This window comes from Dipodomys merriami, unplaced genomic scaffold, assembly GCF_024711535.1.
Source record: "Dipodomys merriami isolate MVZ:Mamm:240054 unplaced genomic scaffold, mDipMer1.0.p SCAF_19, whole genome shotgun sequence".
Taxonomy (NCBI): Eukaryota; Metazoa; Chordata; class Mammalia; order Rodentia; family Heteromyidae; genus Dipodomys; species Dipodomys merriami.
Genome location: NW_027203270.1, coordinates 18,936,550 through 18,944,610, shown reverse-complemented (window position 1 = coordinate 18,944,610; position 8,061 = coordinate 18,936,550). Strand labels below are relative to the sequence as shown.

The 8,061-nt window shown below is 45.9% G+C and overlaps 1 long non-coding RNA gene across 1 annotated transcript; it reads left to right on the top strand.

Annotated features, from left to right (window-relative positions):
• LOC138830410 (uncharacterized) lies at window positions 1-8,061 on the top strand. The gene is made up of 3 exons (XR_011373019.1): window positions 1-104; window positions 1,813-2,152; window positions 7,838-8,061. It is a non-coding gene; the product is annotated as an uncharacterized lncRNA (long non-coding RNA).

Sequence of the window (8,061 nt, the reverse complement as noted above, 5' to 3'; positions counted from 1 at the left end):
CAGTGCCTTAAAGGAAAACAGCAAGCTTCTATAGGGAAGTAGGTTCATCTCTGAGCTCACCCAGGGCCAAGTGCTTCAGCCAGGCCTGATGCCATATACAGAAGGTGAGGAGTCCACTCCAGTTCAGAGGCTGGCAGCGCTGCCTGGCTTCACAGCATGGGTGGCTGAGGGCTCTGGGGAGGTGCTGGAGTATTGGCTGATTGTTGAGCCCTAGCAACAATTAGAGAGAGGCTCCATTACTTTTATCTGCTCTCAACAGCCAGGAAAGTACAGGGCAGAAGTTCCCCCCACCAAAGATGTATGAACCAAAGTCTGAGGCTGATGCCATCTTCATTGGTGGTCCAAAGAATTGTCCTAACTCCAACTCCAGCCCAGGCTTTGGGAATGGAAACAGTAGCATGGGTGAAGGTGGATGCTTGTCCCCTGTCCTGACTTCAAGCTCAAATCCAGTGGCATATACTGCCTCCTACTGGAAGGTGAGGCATATATTGGTCCTGATTTCACCTAGGGACGTGCTAGAAGTCACAGACCTTCCTGCCTGATTCTCTGGACTGATGGAATAAAATTCTGCGTTCCTGGTTCAGGACTGGAAAATCAGGCATCAGATTTAAAATTTTTCTTCTTGTGTCTTAAACGCCCCCTGATGTCTGTTTGGATAACAACAACCTCTAACATTTCCATGGAGGACAAGAGTTAATGAATATTCAGGGTCCTAGGCTGTTTTCAGGAAACCTCTTCCTCATTAGTGAGGAAAATATACACATAACACCAAATGTGACTAGGTACTGTTATATGTAAATACAAAACATATCACTAAAATGTGCCCCAAAGGTGCAAGTTTTTTTTCTTTTTTTTTGGGGGGGGTCCGGTTGTGGGGCCTAAACTCTGGGCCTGGGCACTGTCCCTCAGCTCTTCAGCTCAAGGTTAGCACTCTACCACTTGAGCCACAGTGCCACTTCCGGCTTTTTTCTTTTTGTTTATGTGGTGGTGAGGAATCGAACCCAGGGCCTCATGCATGCAAAGCAAGCGCTCTACTACTGAGCCACCTTCCCAGCCCAAATGTCCAAGTTTTTATCTGTTGTGCTCAGGGGTAGTCATGTAAGTTACCACAAACAACCAAATGGCCCTACTTATAAATTTTAAGGTGCTTTAATCAACAGATATTTATTTAATTTTGGGGCCAGAAATGAGGTTTGAACTCAGGGCCTCATGTTCTGGCTTGGCTTTTTCGCTCAAGGCTGGTCGCTATCACATGAGCCACAGCACCACTTCCACCTTTTTGCTGGTTAAGTGGAGCTAAGAGCCTCACAGACTTCTCCCCCCTCTCCTCCACCAGGATTGCCTAGAACAAGGATCCTCAGCAGTCAGCCTCCTAAGTAGCCAGGATTACAGGTGTGAGCCACCTGCGTCCAGCTCAACAAATATTTATAATAGTTTTCTGTGTGATATATCCAAGATGAAAGTCAAGAAAAACATTTAAAGGACACTGTTCTTGTCCTAATTAGAGTTTCCATTTCTTATTGGAAAAGGCAAAGCATAGCCTGCAAGGCGAGCAAGAAGGGAACGAGGACATGGGTGAGATCCAGGCCAGGAAGGTAGAATGTCAGCTGTTCAACTAGGAGAGAATCTGTGGTAGCACAACATGGCAGAGTACTTGGTACAGCAAACCTGTTCACCTCATGGCTGGGAAGTAAAAGAAAAAAGACCCGAATCCCACAGCTCCATTCAAAGGCACTCCTCCCCACACCCCCAGTAATTTGTAGACCTGCCATGAAGCTCCAACTCTTAAAAGTTTCTACCACTTTTCCATAGTGCTGAGCTGGGGACCAAGCCTTTGACACGTGGGCCTTTGGAGGCCATTTCAGATGAAAATTGGGCTGTGTTGCTGAAGAAATGGGAGTATGGCTGACCAGAAGCACTTGGGAAGGTCTGGCAGCTGAAGGCTGTCTGCCAACAGCACCCCAGCAGCTGGGGCAGGACATTCTGTTTCCAGTAAGGACCTGGCTGGCCTATCACGGTGTCCACTTTAGAGGACAGAGGAAGAATCGCATCCATGGCAGACTGGAAGAAACCTTCTTATCCTTACCCACCTCAACGACCTGTTAGTTGTGCCTTAAATAATCCCCTGTATTACTTGGAAAAGCCAAAAGAGGTGTGTGTGGGGGGGTTGTTTTCCCCCAGTATTGGGGCTTCAACTCAAGATATGGATGCTGTCCCTGAGCTTTTTTATTCAAGGCTGATGTTCTTGAGCCACAGCTTCACTTCTGATATTTCTGGTGGTTAACTGGAGATAAGAATATCACAGACTTTCTTGTTGGGGCTGGAAATCCTCAGAGTAGTTAGGATTACAGGCATGAGCTACAGGCGCCCAGCTATGCAGGAGTTTCTATCACCGAGATGTTTTGTATGAAAAAAGTTGACACTAAGAGGAGGCCTGGTTCCTGCCAGGACGGTGCATGTGCAGCACCTGCTGGCTCCATGCAGCAAATGAGGAAAAGGGGGACCCAGGAACCAGCCAACCACAATTATGAGAAGCTCCAAGAAGAGAGACTGTACATGGGTGTACCCTGATGAGGACACAGACACATACAGAGGGGGTATAGTGTGAAAACTTTGGAGAGAAGTCAAGCCATCTAACCCAGGGAGAAAAGCCTTATTATACAGATTGAAGGAACTGGAAGGAAATTCATGAACATTATATCACAGTATGCTCTCTGGTTCTTTGTTATGGCTGCCCTAGCAAACCCATACTCTGTATCTTCAACTGGTACCCACCTAGAAGGGGCCTTGCAAGGAGAAATTAGATTAGGTGAAATGCTGAAAATTAAGCATCTATTGTTCATGACATCGGATGAGAATTCAGTAAAACTGATGTTACATAAATGCTGTCTTTCACAGAAATACAGAGTCTATTGTGGGAAAACTAAAATTGTGCCAGAACTAGTTGCAGGGAACATGAATCAGAATAGGAAAGGTGGAGCTGAGCGTGGGAGGCTCACGCCTACAATCCTAGCTATTCAGAAGGCTGAGAACTGGAAGATATTGGTTCAAGGCCAGCCTGGGCAGAAAAGTCTTGGAGGAGAATTTATCTCCAAAATGACCAGCAAAAAGCTAGGCTCGGGGCATGGCTCAAACAGTAGAGTTCCAGCTGAACAAGCAAGCCAAGAAAATGTAAGTCCTTGAAAGTATAGCTCAGTGATAAATCATATGCTAGCATGCTCAAAGACTTGGATTCAATACAACAATAATTATAACAATGCAAATAGAAGCTTTTTAGGACAGTGTTAAACTTGACTTTCTACTACAGGAGCTTTTTTTTTCTTTTTCTCAGTACCAGGTTGAACTCAGGACCACAGGTTTAGTGGGCAGATGGTGTACTGCTGAGCCACACTTCTATCCTAGACGGGCCTCACTTTCTTCCCAAGTACACAAATGGACTTTGATCTGCCTATTTTAGCTACCTATCATAACTGGGATGACAGATATGTGCCAGCTTCTTCCACTGAGATGGAATCTGACTTTTGTGTCTGAAACTTTTTTTTTTGTTGGTTGTGGGACTTGAACTCTAGGCCTGGGCACTATCCCTGAGTGCTTCAGCTCAAGATGAGCACTGTACCACTTGAGCCACAGTACCACTTCTGGTTTTCTGGTGGTTTATTGAAGATAAGAGTATCATGGAATAGCCAGGCACCGGTGGCTCATGCCTGTAATCTTAGCTTCTCAGGAGGCTGAGATCTGAGGATCACGGTTCAAAGCCAGCCCAGGCAGTAAAGTCCATGAGACCTTTATCTCCAATTAACCACCAGAAAACCAGAAGTGGTGCTGTGGCTCAGTCGGTAGAGCACTTGCCTTGAGTTGAAGAGCACAGGGACAGTGCCCAAGCCCCACAGCCAACCAAAAAAAAAAAAAAAAAAAAGTCTGATGGACTTTCCTGCCCGGGCTGACTTTGAACTGTGATCCTCAGTTCTCAGCCTCCTGAGTAGCTAGAATTACAGGCATGAGCTACCAGCACCTGGCTATATCTGAACTTTTTATCTCAGCCTCTCATGTGGCTAAGATGACCAGTGTGAATGCTACCACATCCAGTTACTGGTTGAGAAGGGGTCTAATGAACTTTTCTGTTCTCAGTGTCCCACGTAGTTAGGATTATAGGTATAAGCCACCAGCAGATAGCTTGAGGCTCTTTTGAAAAATAAACCACCATAGCCGGGCGCTGGTGGCTCACGCCTGTAATGCTAGCTACTCAGGAGGCTGAGATCTGAGGATCGCGGTTCAAAGCCAGCCCGGGCAAGAAAGACCATGAGACTCCTATCTCCAATAAACCACCAGAAAACCGGAAGTGGCGCAGTAGCTCAAGTGGTAGAGCGCTCGCCTTGAGCTGAAGAGCTGAGGGACAGCGCCCAGGCCCAGAGTTCAAGCCCCACGACCGACAAAAAAAAAAATAAAATAAACCACCTGATTAGAAGCAGCATTTAGAAGTGCTACCCTGGTAGGCCAGGGTTTGTTCTGATAACCCATTAAAAATGTTTTCCAGAATATTTTGGCTTAAAGATGCAGTGGGTATAAATTTGGCATTTCCATGTGCTTACTCCAAAATTCATTGAGAGCAAAAAGGAAAAATCAGAACTTCAGATCTATAGACTAAGCAGTAGAAAAGATGCCAAAGGAGACAGCTCAGGACCATTTCCAAGGACATTCTTTTTCTAGACAAGGCAACATCTTGAGAGATGTAAACAAAAGTTGTGACTTGTTGCACAGGTGATAGGATCCCTGGATTTTGCCCTCAGAAGGCTGAAATCTAAGGATCTTGGCTCAAAGTCAGATTGGGCATAAAAGTCTGTGTCTGTGAGACTCTTTTTTTTTTGTTGTTGTTGTTGTTGTTTTGGGGGGGGTTTGGGGTCCGGTCGTGGGGCCTGAACTCTGGGCCTGGGTGCTGTCCCTCAGCTCTTCAGCTCAAGGCTAGCGCTCTACCACTTGAGCCACAGCGCCACTTCCAGCTTTTTTCTTTTTGCTTATGTGGTGCTGAGGAATTGAACCCAGGGCCTCATGCATGCAAGGCAAGCGCTCTACCGCTGAGCCACCTTCCCAGCCCCTCTGTGAGACTCTTATCTCCAATCAACCACCAAAAAACCAGAAGCAGAGCTGTGGCTTATTAGAATGCTACCCTGGAGCTGAAAAGGCTCAGGAATAGTGCCCAGGCCCCAAGTTCAAGCCAAGGATCAGCAAATAAATAAATAAAGCAGTCAGAATAAATGTGAATCCATAGAGGACACAGATGCAGGGAACTAGAGACCTTGCTCAGCCCCACTGACTATGTAAGAAGTCAGCCAAAAACCAGAAAGTGCTTGAAGAAGGTTGAGGGAGCCCTCTCACCTCCTGAATATATACTAGCACACACCTGGATGCATCTAGTATCTGTGTGCTACCCTATGACCCAGCAATTCCAGCCCCTGGGGTACCCATGTGCAAGAGAAGATCTGGACCAATCTGTTTTGTTGTTTTGTTTTTGTGTCTGCACTGGGGCATGGACTGCAGACCTTGGGATCTTGTTTAGTTTTTTCACTCAAGGCTGACACTGTACCACTTGAGCCATACCTCCACTTTTGGCTTTTTGGTGGTTAATTGGAGATAAGAGTCTCACAGATTTATTTGCCTGGTCTGTCTTTGGACCTTGTCTTCAATTCTCAGCCACTTGAGTAGCTAGGATTATAGGTGTAAGTCACTTGGGCCCAGCACCAATCAGTTTTCCCAAGCTTTGAAATTAAACGTGTTCATTAAAAGAATTACTGATGAAATTTCAGTATCTTAAAACTGAAAAAAAGAGAAAGAATTCCTCCCCATCCCCAAGCTCAACTTTGAGCAATCACAAGACCCACAAGAAGTCATGAGACCTGAAGCCACCCAGATGGTGATATATAGCTGTAATCCCAGCTATTCAGGAGGCTGAGAACTCTACCCTGCATCCTGGACCCTAAGAGGCAGCTCAGAACCGTTCAACCTGGTTTGAGGAGTTTCCTCTCCCACAATATGTGGCATAATGATGGACTGATCACTGTCTAATATTCTTCCTGAACATCACAGGCTATTTAGCTCCAGAATGCAGAGGTGTTACAGAAGGAAGGAGAGGCTGGGGCTGGAAGGTCTTAGGCCTATCACAGGGTTGATCACTCTGAGACAGCGAGCCAGACAGAAGGGAAGTTGCACATGGAGCATGTGGCTAGATAGGGCCAGATGATACAATGTGATACATGTGGGCCCTCAGCCTGGATTGGTCTCTCAGGGACAGGGCAGAACTAAAGCCCCTGGCTGCTCCCACATCTCACCTGTGGCCTCTTCCTGAGGCCATGGCGGCCTTGGTCTGAGTAGCTCAGGTGGGACAGTGACTTCTGGAAGCCAACATGGATTATCTCCATGTGATCCGATGCCTCCAACTCAAAGACAGGCAGCCTTAGTAGAGGTCAACTGTTTAGCTGGACTACTCCAGAGGTTCTGGAACAAAAGTCTGAGACTCACAGAATCTCTGGAAACATCCAAGAAAGGGAACTATGACCAATGTGGGCTGTGTCTTGCTGAGGAAGACCAAGATGATCTAAAGGAAGGCCCAGGACTTAGAATAGCAGCTTTTAAACATCATTGGAACAGGTAGAAAAAGGACTGTGAAAAAACACTGGAATCTTAAAATGGGGCCTAGCAGAACTCCCAGAGTGTACTAGTTAATGACTTCCCCAAGGGACATGGGTACTCGAATCTTGGGAAGTGCAAATTATTACTAGTAGTGATACTATTAACTAGAAGTGCTTTGACCCTTTGACTCTTGCTTCTGGTCATAATAATAGTATCCCTGGGGCTGTTGGTGTAGTTCAGTTGTACAGCTCCTGCTTAGCTTGCATCAGGCTCTGTGGGATTATGGCAACACAAACAGGAGTTCCTATGTCCTTTGGGCTATATCTGTCAGGAAGTTGGTCAGCAGAGGGGCGGGCAGGGGAGGCTGTAGAGCCTTCTTTCCCATGAATCCGGAGTTGTCTGTGGCTTTGACTCTTGGTTGAGATAGGCAATTCAATAGGATATTAGGATGGGGAAATAGACCCCAGATCATCTTCTTGTGGTCCAGCTACAAGCAGGACTGTTAGTGGACAGCCTTCAGCGGTCACTTCAAGCTGTCATTTTTCTCCGCTGAGCCCCTCCTCTTCCCATTGCTGAGCAAGGCAGGGACACAGGCAATGGTTCACAGACCCTGGATTGCTTTATTTATTTATATTTTTTCAAATTCTTTATTGTGATTAAGTGGTTACATAATTCCCCAAATTTCACAGTATTGTGGGATAGTGATGCTTAGTTAAACACATTCTAACTTTCATGGGGCAAATTGTCTATCATGATCTATAACATTCATGAGTTCTATGAGCTTTGACAATACAGTTATTTCTTCCACATTGGGTGATATGTACATTTCTTTTGTTTTGCATAGCATCAGTTGTTCCCTCTTTCCTACTCGTTCCCTCCCTCCTATCACTGCCATTGAGTTGCTTAGTTCGTTTTGATCAATGTCCAGTGCTGCTGATGGGTCCCACTGTTGTATGTTTTTCCCTGATTCCCCCTAGTTCTGTGTCGTCCTCCTGGTTTCCCTCTGGTGTGCACATATATACCATATATGAGATCAGCAGCATGGGGTTATTTAATAGTGATTCAACCAGATGAGTGGAAGTCCTTTGTTTCTTAAGCCTTGTTAAATTTGTTGTATCATCTTATGTTTTGGATTTAACATCCACTTATTAGGGAGACCCTGTGCTGTTTGTCTTTGCTCTTGGCTTACCTCGCTCAACATGATTTCTTCTAGCTCCATCCTGGATTCCTTTAATGTACTCCCACCACCTGAAGAGACTGGCCAGGTGTGCTTCACAGCCTGACAGCTTCCCCTGCCCATTGGGCCCCTCACATGATCACCTCATTATCCCAGGAGATGCTTCTGAAGAGTCAAGTGTAGCTTATTGGTAGAGCACTTTGCTTAGCATGCATGAGACTTTGGGTTTGATCTTCAGCACAGTCTAAATAAATAAATAA